This window comes from Ursus maritimus, unplaced genomic scaffold (genome assembly GCF_017311325.1).
Source record: "Ursus maritimus isolate PB19 unplaced genomic scaffold, ASM1731132v1 scaffold_23, whole genome shotgun sequence".
Taxonomy (NCBI): domain Eukaryota; kingdom Metazoa; phylum Chordata; class Mammalia; order Carnivora; family Ursidae; genus Ursus; species Ursus maritimus.
In genome coordinates, this window is record NW_024424786.1 from 22,923,908 (window position 1) to 22,944,141 (window position 20,234).

Below are 20,234 nucleotides of genomic sequence, written 5' to 3' on the forward strand. Positions count from 1 at the left end.
GATGTTGTTGGTATTCTGGGTCTTGGCCGTTCTCAGAGATATATAATGGTATCTCACTGCTGTTTTAATTTGCAATTCCCTAATGACCTATGATGTTAAACATCATTTCACATGATTATTTGCCATCTTTATATCTTTTTGGGTGAGGTATCTGTTCAGGTTCTGTCCCATTTTTTTAAATTAGATTGTTTTCTTATTGGTGAGTTTTAACTATTCTTTGTATATTTTGGGTAACAGTGTTATATCAGATGTATCTTTGGGATATATGTCTTTCCCAGCCTGTGGCTTGATTTCTCTTGATAGTATCTTTCACGAAGAGAGGAATTTCAATTTATCAAAATCCAGCTTATCCGTTCTTTTCTTAGTGGATTATGCCTTTGATGTTGTATGTAGTAAAATCATCACTATACCCAGGGTCATTCAGATTTTATCATGTCATCTTCTAAATATTCTATAGTTTTGCATTTTATATTGAATTCTATTATCCATTTTGAGTTGATTTTTGTGAGAGGTGCATTGTCTGTGTCTAGAATCACTTTTTTTTTTTTTTGCATGTGAATATCCCATTGTTCCAATACTATTTGTTGAAAGACTGTTTTTTTCTCCTTTGTACTGACTTTGCTCCTTTGTCAAAGCCCACTTGACTGTATTTATATGGGTCTTTGTTGGGCTCCCTATTCTGTTCCATTGGTTAGTTTGTCTATTCTTTCACCAATACCACACTGTCTTGATTTTTATAGCTTTATAGTAATTAAATTCTTTTTGTTTAAATTCAATTTTGTTTCTTCTTTGAATTATAAAATCAAAAGAGAAAGTCATTGATTTGTGGCATTTATTTTCCTCCTATGGGCAGTTATTGCTATAATTTTCCCTCTAAACAATGATCTTGCTGTATCTAACACATTTTCGTTGGTTGCATTCCCATTTTCCCTAAGTTCGGAATACTTTCTCATATCCCTTTTAATTATTGCATTAGCTTACAGGTTGTTGAGGAGTGTTTTTCACAGGTTTCAAGTATTTCAGGATTTTTAAGGTTATATATATATATATATATATATATATATATAAATCACACACACACACACATATATATATATATATATATAGAGAGAGAGAGAGAGAGAGAGAGCACGAGATCACAAAATCCCTTTTCTCCAATATATGGTAGGAACAAGGGTTTTGATGTCTAGCTTTCCAGAGTCCATATATTCTTTATGGTATCCAGATCAAATGGCATCTCTCGAGGTCTTTTTACCATTTCACATTTTTGGAGGCCAAGATCTAGTTATTAGAAATTTCAAGTCATCAACTTTTACAGACAAAAGTGAACATAGGTTCCTCTCAGGTCTGTAAGATTCCTGTATGCAAAAGAGTTATGGAGAAAAGAGTGGGTTGTCTTAAAGCAATTAACCAGACTTATGGCATTAATGAAAGGAAAAGACTTTCTGTAGATGTTTGGATCTTCAACTTATTCATTCTGATCCATTCTGAAAATGTTTGGGGCATAAAGAGCAGGGTTCTGAAATTACTCTGTTTTCTTGAATACTGTATTCCATTCTCTTTAATATTTAATATTCATACTCTTAATAAACAGTTAATAAGGCATGTCCCTTTTTTATTATAGATCTCATTCACTCATCCTATCAGGAGTCAGAAGACTGGGTGATTAACTATGCTACTTGTATAATGAAGGTAACTAATGAGCCTGCTAATCAGTGTTTCCTGAATTTTTATGTACATATGGATCACTTGGGGAGCTGGTTACAATGCAAATTCAGTTTAGTGTTACTGGGGTGTGGCCTGAGAATCTGCATTCCTAGTAAGCTTACACATGATGGTCCTGAAGCTGGTCCACTGACTACCATAAGCAAAGCTTTTAGTGTCATGAATTCATCAGTACAAGCTTGTTTACATTCTGTGGTTGGGTCCTACTCTGCTGGAAAGAGAATCTCGAGTTTTGAGGCTGAGACAGAAAGTGAATGGTCTCTGCAACACGCTGTAGTTTTTACATCTCTGGTTGCCTTGTCTACTTGTAGTTTTCATTGGGGCCACTGACCCTTTGAAATGTTTCTGAGTTTGGGACATACTGCCTTGCATGGCCTTGCTCTCCCTGCCTGCCATTGCCTCATGGCACTGTGACTTTTTCTTTCTTTCTTTCTTTCTTTCTTTCTTTCTTTCTTTCTTTCTTTCTTTCTTTCTCTTTTCTTTTCTTTTCTTTTCTTTTCTTTTCTTTTCTTTCTTTTCTTTTATGTGGGACTGGAACTCATGACTGTGAGATTGAGACCTGATCTGAGACTAAGAATCAGATGCTTAACTCACTGAGCATGGCACTGGTTCTTAAAAGTCATCCAGTGACCTCCTGGATCAAAAGCTATTGAGATACTTGTTAAAAAATGCAGATTCCAGTAGCTCTTCTAGAGCATAATATCTGTAGGTGATTCTCTGCAGTCTGAAATATGTGCCCTGAAGCAAGCACCGTAAAATCGAGAATCACTGTCATATTGCCTTCCTTGCATTCCAGGACCAAGTTGTGTGTGCTTCTTTGTGGTCCATTTCCATTTATATTGGTGTCTCAAGAATACTTACATGGCCCTAGGTACCACACTCTGTCTTGAATTATGGACTGATATCCTTACAAGGCATGATCTCTTTTTACTACCTAACTTTTGTTTGCTTCATTTTCCTGCCTGTTTCTGTCTTTTTCAGATTTATCTTTCAAACTCGGTGTTTGACTCCTGTTCACCATAGTGCTGAAAACAAACCAAAGAAGTGTTACTGTCATTTTCACTGTAGATATGATTGCCTAATGGCACATCAATTCAATTCAATTCAATTCAATTCAATTCAATTCAATATATATTTAATGAGTATTTATATATGCATGACCATGAGCCAAGTTGCTGTAAGGGATGCAAACAGGATTAGGATATAGTGTCAACTCTTAAAGGGTTCACAACTTATCCAGGATTATGGGCCACTTAGAATTAAAATCATTTTGTCAGAAGTCAAAACATAAAGGATATGTTTTATCCTCAAATTTAATGGACATATTTTTTTTTATTTTTGCCAAATATCTTTTAGAATAATGATCTTTATTAGGTTTTTCATTGCTCTTGAAATCAATTAAAGCAAACAATGGCATAAAACAAGTATTAAATTTCTGTAAGATAGAAATGCAAAATAAGTCTCAATGGACTAGAATCAAACTCTTGTTTGGGGTAGGTTCCTTCTGAAGATTCTAGGGGAGAATCTGTTCCTTGCCTTTTCTAGTTTCTAGAGATCCCCTACTTTCCTTGGGTCACAGATCCCTTCCAGCAATGGCATCATTTTGACTACAAGTTCCATGATCATATTTCTGACCCCCCTACTTCCTTTATGCATTAATCTTTTGGTTACATTGGGCCCATCCAGATGAGCTAGGATAATCTCTCCATTACAAGACCCTTAACTTAATCATATCTGCAAAGTCCTCTTTTTCATACAAGGTAGCGTTCATAGATTCTGGAGATGAGAACATGAACATCTCTGGGGAGGGAGAGGGCATTATGCAGCCTACCACACCATCCTTCCCCAGGTTGGTCCATCTGATGTTGTGGCTGGGTCTGTTGTTATAACCCTGTCTCTGGATAGGATCTATAATGCAGACTGAGAAGTTAGAGGTGTCCACCACGGTGACCACAGTGATACGTTCTGGAGTGGGTCTGTGACCCAAGCTAAGCAAGTATGGTGACTTCTTGTTACTTTTGTCAGAACTATTTTTAAAAGACATCTTTCTCTCGGGTTTACTAAGTTTGTAAGATATGATTCTTAAATAACTGGTAGCCATATTTTTTTCCATGTGGAAAGCTCTTACTATAGAATAAAATGAAAAGAGAAAAACTGGTTAGAGATGGCAATAGGGAAAAAAACTTGTGGTGACCTTGTCAGAGCTCAACAAAGAAGCTGATAACCTCATTCTCCTTTTTGTTCTTCATCATGTTTGAGTTGTTTTTAGCTAGTTAAAAGCAAATCAAACAGCGTGAAAATAATTACAGTGGATGTCTGAATCACAGATAAAAGGAAAGATAGGTCAGGTCTAGAAAACAAAGTTTTGCCTTTTGTTTTGGGTGAAAACAAAAGTAGCAAAGCTGGTGAGGTAGAGAATTATTAACACTAGACCGGGGCAAGTGATTCAGAACTTTTGGACATTCAGTGCATAGCCCCAAATGTCCTTTTTATGGGATGGTCTCTTTGTGCTGCTGAGCTGGGGTAGTCGCTTAAGCAGTTGCTTCAAGCTGCCCAGGGGAGGTGCTATGCATGGACACAATTCACTGGGCCTTTACTAAATGGTCATGGGTACACTTCCATAAAATAGAATGAAATAGAAAATGCGAGGGTAAAATGGGTCATATTTTAGGGAGGAAAATGACCCAACTAAAAGAGTGACTCAACACCATGACTGATTTGATTTGATTTTTTTTTAAGATTTTATTTATTTGACACAGAGAGAGAGAGAGATAGTGAGAGAGGGAACACAAGGAGGGGGAGTGGGAGAGGGAGAAGCACGCTTCCCACTGAGCAGGGAGCCCTATGCAGGGCTCGATCCCAGGACCCTGGGATAATGACCTGAGCTGAAGGGAGACGCTTAACAACTGAGCCACCCAGGCGCCCCATGACTGATTTTATTGAAAGATTTCAGTGAATTAACAAGGATTATTGGTAGGAGTACAGACAAGCACAAAACTTTTCTTATTAGGACTTCTGAAGGTGAAATGTTTCTATGTAATGGTCAGTTATTTTTCCTTCTTGTCTTATGAAAGCAGCTCTAACAGGCAGATGGCTCAGCTGTTGCTCTGTCTTGCACAGTTCTGTGTGCCTTGCACACACTAGGATGCCCTGGATTTAAAAGGAGCTTCCCAGCTATGTGGAGGAGATGACAACAGGGCAGATCCAAGCCCCACACAGCAGGTTTTATGGCATAGCAGTGGGACATTCATCTCCACCAAGATTAGAAAACATCAGAAAGAGTTGCCTGTGAAAATCTGAACTGACCTTTAATTAAAGCTATAAGGGAAGAAAGTACTTTTTTTTTTTTTCCTTTTCTTTTTCAAAGCTGCTGTGAATGGATGACAGATGCAAGATTTATTGCATCAAGAATTTAATGAGAAAAACATATTTTCTTTCCTAGGGATGTGGTAAGTTGTTTTGTTATATGGAGGAAAAATACTACACTCCTGTGCACCATTGCTTATTTCCAAGTCCTGTTTTCCTGAAGGTTGTGAAATATTTGGTTCTTCTCCTTTTAATCAGGCAACTAAATACTGGAATCAGCTGGAATGTGGAGATGGCTCTAATGTATTATGTTCCAGTTTCAGTTATGTCTAAAAAGAAGTATCTGTTTTCCCAGCTCCATTTCACAAGGATGCAACAATGCCGGTGTCATTCAAATTGTTCATAAGAGGCTGATCCCCTGACATTTTCCAAAGTATTTAGAAATACAGAAAGCTCTAAAAAGTAAAGACAAACAGAAAACTCCTTTACCAAAGTATATCAGAAAATAGAGAATATAAAAATAGCCCTAATGATAGGCTTTGTCCAAAATAATAAATACAATAAATTAACCAGTAATAAAGTTAGACACCATGTAACTGTTCAGGCGCTAGCCCTGCCTTTTGAATTTAATACCATATATTGCCTTCAACAGTAAAGTTGATTATGTATTTAATAAAACTTTAAGATACTTTTCTACCAACCACTTCATGGCATTTCTGGTTGACTCTTTTCAGGGAGTCTGTGTCCTAATGAAAAATAAAGGAGGCAATATTTCAAAAGCCAATTTCATTTTTAAATGCCATGTAGTAATAGGACAAGGGAGAGAAAGCACGGAGGAAGACAATTACAGTAGTAAAGGGTGTCCCAAAGCCATGTGCAGGAGGGTGCACCCCTGTCCTGATTTATGTCAACATAACCCGCATTCATGATGCTGAAGTCGATTCGCAGCATTATAAACAGGCAGTGTAGTACGGAAGAATAGATGGGGCAGCCCTTCCGAGTCAACCATTCCCATCCAATCATTGTCAAAAGAATAAAATTCACGCCTCGGCCTCATCTGTTCTTATTACAATCTTTGTCATTGGAATGAGGTGCTGGAATGTTAATAACCACCGCGGTCCAGGATAGCTTGTAGTCGGCAGCACTGCTGTAACCTTTTCAATATTCCATATTTGATTGGCTCCTCAATCCACCCTGATTTCTCACATGAAGCAGAGGTTGTAAAGGGTGATAACAGAGGCAGCCATCCAATCAAACTGCAGAACCTTGAAAAGGTCAAGCACATATAGAGTTGCCTTGTCGAGAATGTATCAGAGAAATGAAATAAAGGCCCCTTTTCTTACCTGAAATTTCATCATATCCATCTTGGATGAGAACAATTCAAATCATAGGAGTTAAAAGGGAAAACAATGTGTCCATCTTCATGAGAAATAAAACTATAGCTGTGGAGCGATTTTCATGTTTTCGTTTCTAAATGAGCTTAACTCTGTTAAGCAGGATATTATATCCTGCATATCCAAATGATGCAAACTGTATATGACACTACTTCAGGGATCTTAATAATATGAGTTCTCATCCCCTCTGTAGCATTTATCAGTTTAGTAACTTTGGTCAACAAACTGAGCAACTCTTAAGTCTCAATATTGTCATCAGTAAAATATAAAATTAATATGTTTCTTAAAGAGTTATTTTAGGGATGAGAGGGACACCTCTTGATCTTGGCTGGGATCTTGATCTCAGGGTCTTGAGTTCAAGCCCCACGTTGGACTCCACAATGCGTGGAGCCTACCTTAAAAAAAAAAAAAAAAGTATTACTGAGGCGACTGGGTGGCTCAGTCACGTAAACATCCAACTTTGGATTTCGGCTCAGGTCATGGTCTCAGGGTCACAGGATCATGCTCCTGTGTCAGGCTCCACGCTTGGCACAGAGTCTGCTTATCCCTTCTCCCTCTGCTCCTCCCCCACTCGCTCTAGCTCTCTCTCTCAAATAAATATATAAAATCCTTTAAAAAAAAAGAATTATTTAAAGGATGGGAATAACATAATCATTCACTCTAAAATAATCAGAAGACAGCAGCTCATGGCAGTAGTAACAATAACAGTCGTATTAAGAAATAATATAAGTGGTAAGGTAGCAATGTAAGTAGCAGACACACAAACAGATGCAGTAACAGAAACGCTTATCTTTATAAATATATTAGGGAATGGAAGTAAGTTAGGCTGTTTTTTTTTTTTTTTTTAACCTAATAGCTATATACCCAGAAAGCATATCTTAAAGAAAATGTATTTTGATAAGACAAATATTCAGGAAATATGGCTGGATCTTTGGCTTGCAATCCCAAGGATTCAAACTTCTGCACAAGGAAAGACAAATGGGTAAATTAATTTAATTTCTAATGGAGACTGAGAGTTTAATTAGATCTATGCTTCCTGATCCAAACTATATTCTAAATTAGAATATTTTCTTAACACCATCTGCCTTAAACTTTCTTGGGAAAGTATATAAGAAAGAAGAGAGTATAACTGAGCTGTGAGCAGTTAATCTGAGGGGTATATTTTACCTATGAATGTACCAGAGGGTTGAAAGTTCTGGCTAGAGACTAACTCCCCTCATGTTCCACAAGTGGTGCATGTCCTGCAGATGGTCCCCATAATTTCTTTTCCTTTTCTCCTGTTGGTCCGCATGCCTCAGATTGGGGTATAATTTGAACTGCCTAGAAACCTAGCTTCACTTCTAAGAACAAAAAACCAGTAGGGTCAAATACTTGGAGTGTCTGTGAAGACAACTTTTAACAAATTTGAAAATGTAACTTTAGGGATCCACAGATTGACACAGATAAAGAGAAATCCCATGCCTGCAAAAAAAAAAAAAAAAAAGTAAATAACAAGTGATGTTGTAATTTGCTGAAATATTACCTTCAATGGAGGAATTATTTCAGAATCTCATTAATACAAATTAAGGAACTACTATTCATAGTGCAATTCTTTGTAGTGCTGGATCATTGTTTCATCACAGTGTTATTTTTAAAGATATTTCTAGTAACTGCAGAACAGCTTTTTAATGTTGAGAAAAGTGTATTATAGAGCTAGATAAAAGCCAATTTGGTAGAGTGTAAGCTCTGATTTTGTAAGCTTTCACTCTGAGAGTAATGTTCAAATATGTGAAAATAATTTAATATTCTGGGACTTCTCAAACAAGGAAAAGATACTAATAACTCTATCACAATATTTTAAATTAAATGAAATATGGAAAAAAGTTTAATAAAGTCACTGAAGATATAATTAAATGACAGACTCAGAACTTGAGAAGAAATAGGAATCTTGAATATGATGAAAATAACTTTCTCATCACCTCTCTACTTCTGTCTCTCCCTCTTCTTCCCAGCATGAACATGGACGCATGGTGGCATGGTGGAAGGGAGAGAGACAGAGTTATTTAGTAATCAAGGGAATACCTTTCAATCAACAGATGCTTTATTGCCTATTTACTGTGTTGGTTACTCAGAGTAAGAATATTGGAGATGATGGATGTAGTGTTTATCTTCATGGTAATAAAGCAGACACATTTGACAATGTAATTACCCCCCTCCCCCACCATGGACAGATTTAATAAGCATTCTTTGAGAACACGCAACAAAAGGATTGGTTATAGTCTGAGATCTCAAGGAATAATCCTAGTGGATTGTAAATATTTGAACTGATAATTGACAATAAGAAGAATTTGACTATGAAAGTGGGTGAAGGCTGGAGAACATTATATGCAATTGACACGGCATTTTCAAAAGCCTGGAAACTGGAGGAACTGAGAAGGAATAAAATAGCAAGTTTTGCTGAAATTCAGAAAGGAAAGTGGTGTAAGTGGTAAGAGGTGAAGCTTAAGGATAGAATATGGCCAAACTATACAGGCTTTTGAAGTAGTATTAAGTGTTTCTTCATTATCTTACGAACATTAAAAAGGCTTTGAAGATTTTAAACAGAAACAACATTGATTTGGGTTTTCAAAAGACCATTCTAGATATATCAAATAAAATGGAAGAGGTTTGAGTGGTTTGGAGAATGAAAGGCCATTTAAGAAGATAGAGCAGTAATCTGGATGAGAGATAATGAGGTAAAATGACTGGAAATTTAATTGGAAGCAAGAATGAAATGCACACATGGTGGGGGCATGTATGTTAATGCTCCCAGTATGGATAGAGTAGGATTCTGAAAGAATAGAGACCAATGACTGCACCTAGCTCTTAGAAGCCAAAGGATGTTGTTTTTGACTAAGTGCCATCATCAGAATGCCATTGGAGTGGGGTAACCTAGAAAGAGTTATGGAGTTGGTTATAAAACATACTGTCCCTAGGGGAAAATCAAAAGGTAGACAGACCTCAAAAACACTCCTCAATTAATACAATCAAAGTTAATTAGCATGTATGATCAGGGGATTATGAAGAGTTACCTCAATAAAATGTCACAATTCCTTGCTCAGTTTTTAGTCCTGGGATAGTTTTTGGAACCTTAAGAAGATCTATGATTAAGCATATAATGTGGAAAGAGGAATTTCCAAACATTTTGAGGACTGTTGGAATCAGTTCTGAGTAGAGATTCGTAAACAGTGGCCTGAAGAATTATTATATGTCCCCTGTTAGCAGTAAGGCAAGTGGGTGACAGTTAATAAATAGAGTCCTGGTCCAGGTATAGTTCACTGTGGCTGAAATGACAATTTCCATGCTCTCCGAATGTAGAATTGGAGTAGACATATTTGGTAGTTGGCAGAACCCCCACACTGGTTTCTTAACATATGAGGCAAGGGCTGTCATAGTGTGAAAGGCCAAAGGAAGACTATGAAACTGATCTTTTCCTTGGGAATGCTGACAAAAGTTAATGCTGTCCTTAAAGGACGAAAGGTTGTAGGTGTATTAGTTCACATCTTTCCACCTAATTTGCCAGCCTGGGCGCTGCACAAACAAGACAGATATTGCAAGATAACAGAGGACAAATACAGACTAAATAAGGAGTAGTTCTGATGCAGCTCTTCTGCCAGATGAGGATTTTTGGTATAGCAGGATAATATAGCCTCAGGTATATGGTGTGTAGCTATTAATATGGTAGATGTGTTCTTATCCATCTCTATCAGCAAAAGGGATCCAAAACTGTTTGAACTTAGTTGGGAAAACACAACAGTATAAATTTACAGTCTAGTTCCAGGGCTTTATTAATACTCTTATCCAGATATAATATTGTTTAAAGACACCTGGAACAGATGGACATTCCACAGAACATCATACTGGTTCTATGCTGATGATATCATTCTACATGGATTGGGGAAGTTGTGAATATAGAGGAGGTCTTGGTAAGACGTAGGTAGTCAAGGGGGAGATAATTTATTTTTTTTTCCTCAATATTTAAATTTAGTCTTTATTTATTTTTTTTAATGATTTTTTATTATATTATGTTAGTCACCATACAGTACATCTCCGGTTTCCGATGTAAGGCTCGATGATTCATTAGTTGCGTATAACACCCAGTGCACCATGCAATACGTGCCCTCCTTACTACCCATCACCGGTCTATCCCATTCCCCCAACCCCCTCCCCTCTGAGGCCCTCAGTTTGTTTCTCATAGTCCATAAGGGGGGAGATAGTTTTAAAACTAGATTCATGAAAACTTGCATGAGTAAATTTACATTTTAATTTTTATCTTATTTTTAATTAATTGACTTTATTTTTAGTGCAGTTTTAGGTTTTACAGAAAAATTGAGCAGAAAGTACAAAGAGCTTTCCCTGCACCTGTGCATTTTTACCTGTTATTAATATCCTGTATCAGGTATAACTTAAAATTTATTGCATCAGTTTATCACAATTAATGACCCAACATTGACATATTATTATTAACTGAATATTAAGTGAAAAAATAAACTTCAGAGATTAAAAGCTGGCATAATACACTTTTAAAATTTAAAACCAATAATATTAAGAAAAGAAGTGTCTACAGATGAAGTAAACTGTACAAAAAGGGAAGCAAAATCATGATGAAATAAATTCAGAGTTATAGTTCTCTCAGGTTGGAAGTGGTCGGGTATGAGGACCATGTGGTTGACTATATTTTTTAAAGGTCTTACCTTTAATTTTACATTATTTAAAACATGTATAAGATAAACATTTACACCAGCATTGCATTTGAGCATCTGTAAAATATTACTAAATATTCCACGTAACAAGCTCATTTATGTATAGGAAAGTTCCTTAACAAAAGGTGATAATTAACAGCAAGGAAAGACAGATAAAATGAAAGCAAATCATATTCCCAAACTCAAATACAGTCAGTCTGTTGCCATTTAGTAGAAGGGCACTGTCTTAGCATTTGAGAACATCTCATTTTTATAGGACAGCAAAATAATAATGACAAGAAGTTATCAAGAACCAGTAAAATTGTCTCCGGTGTACTCAGTTAGATAAGCCTAAGAAGTAGGAATTCTTTTTTTAATTTGATAATTTATTGATTTTTTTTTCACTTCAAAGACAATTTGTACTGAGTACAGAAAACTTGGGAACGGGAAAAGTACAGGGTAAAATAACAGCATCACACCTAATGCCAAGAAGATGTTTGCTATGTCTAGTTATATATATAAAATTGGAGCTATAGTGATAATATAACTTTTGTCCTGATATTTTAAACTTAGCAATACATCCTAAATATATTCCACTCTTAAATAATGGCTTTAAATCCGTTTAAAGGTTGTGACATCTATAATATGATTTCATTTTAATATTCCTATTAAAAATTATATATGATAAACTCACAAAGATGTTTGTGTTTGTAATGTATTAGGGAAGGAATATCTTTAAAGTAATTGCTGGCTAAGAGATAAACACATTATTAAGGCCTTTGTTATATATCTCTTTATTGGCCTATAAAATCCCTTAGCAACTGATAATCTCACCAACACTTTTTTATTATCTTTCCAATATTGTTCTTTTAGAAAAGTAATAAATAGGATCTTATAATTATCTTAATTTACATTTATGATTACTATAACATTTGCTTTATAAATATTTATTTTTTACTTATTAGGCTTCTGCATGTAAATTGTTCATATCCATTGTCTTTATTTTTCTTCTCACTCTCTCTCTCTCCTTTTTCTATTTCTGTCTTTTTCTTCTTAATGATTTTTTTTTGTATGCATTACTTCCTTCGTATCCAATTAAAAAAAAAAAAGTCGCTGGATACCCATAGAATTCTGTATTATTAAAATCTCACCTTCTTCTCAAAGACCACTTAAAAATCAAAAATAAGAAACAAACGACCCAGTTAAAAAATGGGCCAAAGTCCTGTGCAGACACCTCACCAGAGAAGAGGTGAGTGTATAGCGTGGCATCTCACTGATGTTTTAATTTGCATTTCCCTGATGACATATCAGGTAGAACATCTTCACTGTATTATTTTTTAAAATCTGGATAAAAGCATATTTTTAGATACTAAAAATTATAATCAAACACTTGGAATGAGATTTTCCCATAATAAAGTACCTGGTGACCACTCTAATGTATTAAATCAGTAACGGAGATGCACTCTAATGTATTAATATCAATAATGGAGATGGCACAATTGAGTAGTTCTCTGAGAATATAAAAAAGAATAAAGAGAAAATAAAAAGTTGATGGAGATGAAGAGTCAACAGATATCCAGTATTTAGGTTCTTGACGATATCAGAAAGAATTAAAAATAAGCAATATTTGAAAAGAGTGTAAGTGACATTTCATGGGCTGAAAATCTGATGAAATCTCAAATTGAAAAGGTGGATAGTGAGAAAGATGAGCTGACAATAATAACAATGATGATAGTGGCAGTTGTATCTAATATCTATTGAGTGCATTAAATATGCAGAATCCAGTGATGAGATTCTGCTCTTTATATATTTAATCATTATTTTACCCTTACAACCATACTGTAAGGTAGATATTTTGAAAAGGAAGACACTGACTTAGACATTTTGCCTAGTATCACATGGCTTATACAGTGTGCATGCAGAGATTCAAACAGATCTATCTGCTTCCAGATTACGTATTTTTATTCACCACATATCCTGGATTGATAAAGTTACATGAATTTTAGACTATTTAATTTGAAAGTAAAGAAAATGAGCAGAAAAATCACGCAAAGTTTTTTAAAAAAGAGAAAACCTTCGATTTCTCTATATTAGTATAATAGGAGGATGTGTCTAACATGGGGATAGTGCAGTTTTTAAATGAAAATATTTTCATTTAAAATATAACAGTACTATATTTTATACCTGAAACTATACTACATTGTATGCTAACTAATCAGAAATTAAATACTAAAATAAAATACAGTTCTCGGTTATGTGGAATATTTCATCCACTTATTATAAATGGGACTTACTTTATATGTGTCTTTAAAAAAATCCTTGATAGAAAAATAATATTTCAAACCTAAAAAAATAAATAATGCTTTTTTATCCCTCTTTCAACTCTTACCCATTTTAGTTTCTTTTTTTACTTTGATATTTCTTATAACCTGTTTGAAGACAATAGGAAAGGCTGGCAAATTAAAATTCTTAGTATGGGATCAATATAAAATAGTATTGCAGGCTTCTATGCCCCTAAGAGTAGTATGAGCAAGACAAAAAATTCAAGAGTGAATTTAAAGGGGCAAAGTTAATAAAACACAGATTTTAAATACTGGAAAATAATGTATTAGTTTCCTATTACTGTGCTAACAAATTACCAGAGACTTGGTGTCTTTTTTTTTTTTTTAAAGATTTTATTTTTTATTTATTTGAAGAGGTAGAGACAGCCAGCGAGAGAGGGAACAGAAGCAGGGGGAGTGGGAGAGGAAGAAGCAGGCTCATAGCAGAGGAGCCTGATGTGGGGCTCGATCCCATAATGCCGGGATCACACCCTGAGCCAAAGGCAGACGCTTAACGACTGCGCCACCCAGTCGCCCCAGAGACTTGGTGTCTTAACACAAATTTATTAATGTACGGTTCTGAGGGTCTGAAGCTCAAAATTGGTCTCACTGGGCTGAAGTCAGCATGTCCTCAGGCCTGAGTTCCTTCTGAAAGCTCTAGGGGAGAATCTGTTACTCCCCTTTTTCCAGCTTCTAGAGACTGCTGGCATCCCTTGGTTCTTGATCTTTTGCTTTCCTCTTCTATTTCTGAAGACCCTTGTGAAAACATGTAGCCCACTTGGATAATCTAAGACAATATCCTATTTCAAGGTCAACTGTTTAGCAATCTTCTGTCTGCAATTTTGATTTCCCATTACCACATACCTGTTTACATGTTCTAGGAATTACAATGTAGACATCTTTGGAGGTTTGTTATTATGCCTAACACTCCAATATTTGGCCTTCCAAGATTCATATTTATCCCACCTATAAAATAAATTTAATCCATCCCAAGACCCCCAAATCTCAATGAATCACAGTATTAACTTAAGTTCCAAGCATCCTCTAAGTCTTATCATTTTAAAAGCTCAAAATTTCATTACCTACATAATCAAAACCAGGTATGAGCAAAGTTCTGCATATAATCCATCTTGGAGTCTAGTTCTTCACTTTTTTTTTTTATTATGTTTCCAGATTGTCTATAAGTAGAATTATTTTAAAACTTTGAAAAGTAGGGCAAATATTGAAAAGTGGAAGTTGAGGGCAATGTTATTATAAGGAGATTGGTTATATGTAACTTAATCTGGGGTCAAGAGTGCTATGTTGCTCCTAACAAATTTTGAAAGAGAATGAAGGCTGAATTTAGTTATTTAATAATTAAAAAACCATCAAGTGATAGAATAAGAATAAAATAGTGTATAGGATAAGATTTTGACTCTTTTAGAGATGGAAACCATAGATTTTTCCGACCATGATTTGATTAACTTCATTAACAAAGATTTTGAAGACTAAAAGATTAAAATTGTTAAATATAAAAGGAAACATCTCTAAAACTCAAAGTGAGTTTTAGGATAGTTAAAGTCAGAATAGGTAAATCAGTGAGAATTGATGCCAATATTTCTTTTTCCTTATGTAATGTCCTCAAACTGTTAACTTGGAAAAAAGCTTTAGAATTTCACTAATTTTTTTTTTTAAGATTTTATTTATTTATATGACTGAAAGAGAGAGAGCACAAGCAGGGGGAACAGCGGAGGGAGACGGAGAAGGCTCCCCACTGAGAAGGAGCCCAATGTGGGGCTCAATCCCAAAATCCTGGGATCATGACCTGAGCCAAAGGCAGACGCTTAACTAACTGAGTCACCCAGGTGCCCTGACAATACAGTTTTAATAAATGTCATATGTATCACAGTATAGTTAGCTGGATATGGAACCAGTTAAAAGACTTCTCATACAATAAATACAGATTAAATTATTATATGCCTAACAAGACAGCAAGGCTTGTACTTAATTCAACATTTCAATAATTTCTACAAAGACCTTAAGGGCATCATATGGTTGTAGTATATCAAGCTAGGAAGTGTAGTCATGATATTACGTGAAAATACTGGACTCTAATCATTTCCTTCATAATATTCAATAGACACCAGAATCGGGTAGAGACTTTTATTTTTATTTTTTTTATTTTTAAAGGTTTTATTTATTTATTTGAGAGAGAGGGAGGGCACAGAGGTGAGAGGAAGGGCAGAGGGAGAGGGGGAAGCCCACTCCCTGCTGAGCAGGGAGCCCCATGCAGGGCTCCACCCAGGGCTCCATCCCAGGACCTCAGCCCCAGGACCTCGGAATCATGACCTGAGCCAAAGGCAGATGCTCAACCGATTGAGCCACCCAGGTATCCCTGGGTAGAGGCTTCTAAAAAATGCTATGTAAGTAAAGTTTGAAGGAACTGGGGCTATTTCACTGGCAAAGAGAATTTTGAGATAACACAAAGGCTGTATGGAAATGTTTAAGACTTAATATCTTGAATAAGGATTAAACTAATTTTATTTACTTCATCTATTATTCATTGAATAAATATCTATTGAATGGCTAATTATCAGGTTCCTGGTAGAAACAAGTCCACAATTAAGAGAAAAAACAGGCACAATTGCAGACCTGTGGCCTTATTTTATTTATCTATTTATTTGCTTGTTTATTTATTTATTTACTTATTTAATGAAGCTTGAATTTTTAATAGAAGAAATAGAAAATTTTTAATGAAAGTGTGATATTTTCACCTAATATGTACCATAAATACAAGTTATATTTTGCTATAAGAGTATATAGAAAGGGGATTGGCCCACAAAAATCAGGAAAGTTCACTAATCTGGGACTTCAAGATATACTTAAGAGTTCAGATGAGAGGAGAGGAGAAGAAGTTCCAGGAAAAGAAAACATGTTGAACGGCTTTGGGGAACAAGTAAGCTTAGACTGTTCAAGAGAGTGAAACTTATCAATGCAACTTAGTACCCTGATAAAAAGTACCATTATAGGAGCTAAAGCTTGGCTTAATGTAAAAAATAATAATAATAATAATAAGTAAATAACTAAAAAGAGAGAGTGTTCATAAAAATTACAGCTATTCACTAATCTGTATGGGATTTCATGAACACCGATTTCTCATCAACGGAAGGGTTAAATGATTGTGGCAAGGCTTGCTTTGGGGTGAACTCTTAGCTCTTTTGCTGATACCATACATTTTCACTTACAGTTCAACAAGTGTTTTTCTATTATTCAATTCACTGTTGCATAAAAGAAATTTTCAGGTTTGGAAGCAAGGGATCTTTGAAAGTCCTTTGCAATTAAAGATACCAAAAATTATATTTTTCCTATAAAAAATATAGTCAGTGTGTAGAGTACTCTGTTTTAGTCTTCTTAAAGAATGTATCTCTACTATAGCAATGGTTAAACTGAGTATACTGTCCTTTACAGGATTATGCTTGGTTAGTTAGTTATTTAAATCTATATTCTTTTCTTGTGAGATGCTGTTTCAATATTTATAATTTGCTCATGGTTGAAATACGAAAGCATGAAGCTATTTTTAATCAAAGATAATGTTAAATTTACATAAACTTCTAGAAATTAAAGGGAGAGTGGACTATTTCTAAATCATTTCATGTGATCAGTGTTAATTCTGATACTAAAACCTAACAAAGGTGATGCAAGAAAGATCTCTGATGAACAAAATATAAAATTCATGAGAAAATATTAGCTGATCAACTCTGGCGAAATATAGAAAAGGAAACTACATCATGGCATTGTGTTTTATGTAGAGAGTGCAATAATTTAGGTAGGTTCAAGGAAGGACAGATTAGTGGAGCACAGCAGAATTAAGAAACAGACATTCATATACAGTGTAAATTAAGTTTTGTTCCTTAAACAAAAATAAAAACAGTTTTATTGAGATATAATTCATATATCATATGTCCTAATCCCTAGAACCTATAAATATATTACTTTATTGGCAAAAGACATCTTGCTAACCTAAGTTTAGATCTTGAGATGGATTAGCCTGGTGAGCTCAGTGCAATCACAAGGGTCCTTCAAAGAGGGAGGCGGTAGAGCTAAAGTCAGAGAGAAGAGCATATGACAATGGAAGCAGAGATTGGAGTGAGATACTCTGAAGATGGAGACAGGGTCCACAAGCTAAGAGATACAGGTAGCTTCTAAGGTAAGGAATAGGGGCACCTGGGTGGCCGGCGGTTAAGCATTGGACTCTTGGTTTTGGTTCAGGACATGATCTCTGGGTCGTGAGATGGAGCCCCGAGTTGGGCTCCGTCCTACGTGCAGAGTTGGTTTGGGATTCTCTCTTTTTCCCTCCCCCTTCCCCTCTTCGCCTCTGACCCTCTTCCCTTTCTCTCTCTCTCTGAAAAAAAATGGTAAGGTATAGGTTGTCCTGTAGAGTCTACAGAAGAAACAAGTCTTGTCTAAACGTTGAAATTAGCCAAGTGAAACTGATTTTAGACCTTTGGCCTCCATAGCTGTTAAGAGAATAAATTTGTGTAGTTTTAAGCCGCTGTATTTGTGGAGAATTTGTTATAGCACCATAGTAAAATAATGCAGTGTACAATTCATCCATTAAAACAGTCAATTCGTTGGTTTTTAATATACTCATATAGCTGGGCTCTCAATGTGGGAACATTTTCATTATTTACTCCCTTAGCTATCACCTCCAATTTCCTCAACCTCCCTGAACGACGACTTATTTATTAAATAACTTATCAATTTATTTCCTATCTCAATAAATCTGCCTATTCCATATACACCATATAGATGAAGTCATACCATATGTAATTCTTTGGGACTGACTTCTTTCAGTTAGAATAATGTTTTCAAAATTTATGCATAGTGTAGCATGGAACAATATTTCATTTATTTTGATTGCCGAATAATATTTCATAATATGCATATACCATGTTGCATTTATTTATTTATTTATAAGTTGATGGACATTTAGGTTGTTTCCAATTTTGGTCTGTTAGAACAATACAGATGTGCACACCCGTGTACAATTTTTTTGTGGAAATATGAATTCATTTTTCTTGAGTCTACTTAGTAATGGAATTGCTAGGTCATGTGGTAACTCTATCTTTAATCATTTAATTAATTTAATCATTTAATTAATTTAATCATTTAATTAATTAATAATCATTTAAAACAACTGCAGATTGTTTTCCAAAGTGGCTGTACTCTTACTTTCCCAAGGGTTCTAATTCCTACACTTCTTCACCAACATTTCTTATTTTCTGTCTTTTTATTTTAGTTATCCTGTGGGTAACTGTTAAAAGGCATGAAATGGTATTGTAGATTTGATACAATTTCCCTGATTGCTAAATATGTTGAGAATATTTTCATGTTCTTATTTGCCATTTGTTTATCTTTTTTAGGGGAATTTTCTAGTCATATGTGCTTTTCATTTTAAATTGTATTTGTCTTTTTATTATTGAATCATAATAGTAGTTTAGATAGTCTGAGTATAAGCCCTTATTGGTATATGGTTTGCAAATGTTTCCTCCCATTCTGTCATATGTCTTTTCACTGTCTTGATGGTGTCCTTTGAAACACAAAAGTTTTAATTTTGATAATGCTTAGTTTACCTTTCTTTTTTTCTCCTTTGTTGCTTGTACATTTGTTGTCATATCAAAGAAAGATTTTCCTAATCCAAGGATATGAAGATAAATGCCTATGGGTTTTCTTCTGTAAGCTTTATAGTTGTAGCTAATACATTAAGGTCTTTGATCCATTTTTTTTTTTTTAAAGATTTTATTTATTTAACAGAGAGAGACAGCCAGCCAGAGAGGGAACACAAGCAGGGGGAGTGGGAGAGGAAGAAGCAGGCTCCCAGCGGAAGAGCCTGACTTGGGGCTTGATCCCAGAACGCTGGGATCACGCCCTGAGCCGAAGGCAGACACTTAACGACTGCGCCACCCAGGCACCCCTGATCCATTTTTTTAATAATTTTTATTTTGTAATATTAGTCACCATACAGTACATCCCCAGTTTTTGATGCAATGTTCCATGATTCATTATTTGCGTATAACACCCAGCATGCAATATGTGCCCTCCTTAATACCCATCACCAGCCTAATCCATTTTGAGCTAAATTTTATACATGGTGTGAGATAGGGTTCTGGCTTCATTCTATTGCGTGTGGATATTGCACATCCCAGCCCCATTTATTGAAAGACTATTTATTCCCCATTGAATTGTCTTGGCATCCTTGTCAAAAATCAGTTGACCATAAGCATGAAGGTTCATTAAGCTTTAATAGTGGTGTGAGGGATATTCAATGGGAAAGTAAAGTCTTTTTAACAAATGGCATGGATATAGTAGGTAAATATTTGAGAAAAAATGAATAAATCTTGAAGCTTACCTCATGCCACACACAAATATTTATATGAAAGATATAGAAGCAAAGAAAACATTCTTAGAGTAAACATATAATATATTTACAGAACACTGAAATTTAAAAAAAAAAGGAAAAATGTTACAAAATTTAAATTTGTTAGTGTAAAATTTTCTGCTCAGGATAATGCATCTGGTCATAATGTAATCAGTGTGACTGGACTGTGTGTGTGTGTGTGTGTGTGTGTGTGTGTGTGTGTGTGTGTGTGTTTAACTTTATTTACTTATTTGTCAGAGAGAGAGAGAACATAAGCAGGGGAGAGCTTCAGGCAGAGGGAGAAGCAGACTCCCCACTGAGCAAGAAGCCCGAAGCAGGACTTGATTCCAGGACCCTGGGATCATGACCTGAGCTGAAGGCAGATACTTAA